Source organism: Ceratina calcarata, unplaced genomic scaffold (assembly GCF_001652005.2).
Source record: "Ceratina calcarata isolate Rehan_Ccalc_2016 unplaced genomic scaffold, ASM165200v1 scaffold39.2, whole genome shotgun sequence".
Lineage (NCBI taxonomy): Eukaryota > Metazoa > Arthropoda > Insecta > Hymenoptera > Apidae > Ceratina > Ceratina calcarata.
Genome location: NW_017162322.1, coordinates 2,885,069 through 2,885,967, shown reverse-complemented (window position 1 = coordinate 2,885,967; position 899 = coordinate 2,885,069).

Here is an 899-nt window from a genome sequence, read left to right as displayed (position 1 = left end):
GTGTAAGAATAAAGTAACACAAACTCAGTTTTAAATTACGTTTCCTCTTTCTACTCATTAAAGCCCTTTATCAAAATCCACAGGAAACTGACGAAAGGAGAGAATCGTCTTCTTATATTCGCGTTTAATTTAATGGCAATACTATTGTTCGATTTCTTTGTCAGCCCTCCTCATTAAGGAATCAAAAAATCATCGGTGCTAACAGCCGATTTCCATTAGTCGAGGCGATCACCGTTTTCGCACCCTCGCGTCGCGGACGGGATCGATCGGGCGCGATTACGATGCACGCGGGACTCGCGCACGCACCCGGCCAATGACATTTTCTTTTCCATTTTCCTTCGCCGGCGGCGAGCCGGTCTTCATCATCGTCGCCTTCGCGGGAAAGGAATCGCGAAACAATACGAGCCGGGCAGAATGATCACGATGTTTCGTTGCGCGGCGTTTCCTTCGCGTGCGATTGCATACGTGTGGACCCCCCTCATCGCTTTGCTCCCCGTGAATCGCGGTAAATTGCTGGATTCCGCCTCTTTCAATCGGGAATTTCTCCGATCCTTTACCCGTGAAAACAAGAAACCTCTCTCGATTGTATCCTCTTCACGCACAATAATTCTGACGGGAGTTGGGTGGAAATTAAATATTCTAGAGACGATAAACTGGGAATTTCTAACCCGCATTGATATCGTGATTCTCAGGAATAGAATTAGAAAGAGAGAGAGAGAGAATTCCCTTAACGTCGAACAACACTTAATACCGGACATTAGTTTTATGACACCTGGAATGCTAGCGATCCGTTAGCCCATGTAAGCGGTGATGGAAATAGAGGAAACGATGATTAGATTTCGACACGTCCGAGATCGATTCATTGTTCCTTTAGATTAACTAAAGTATTATTAACTTAT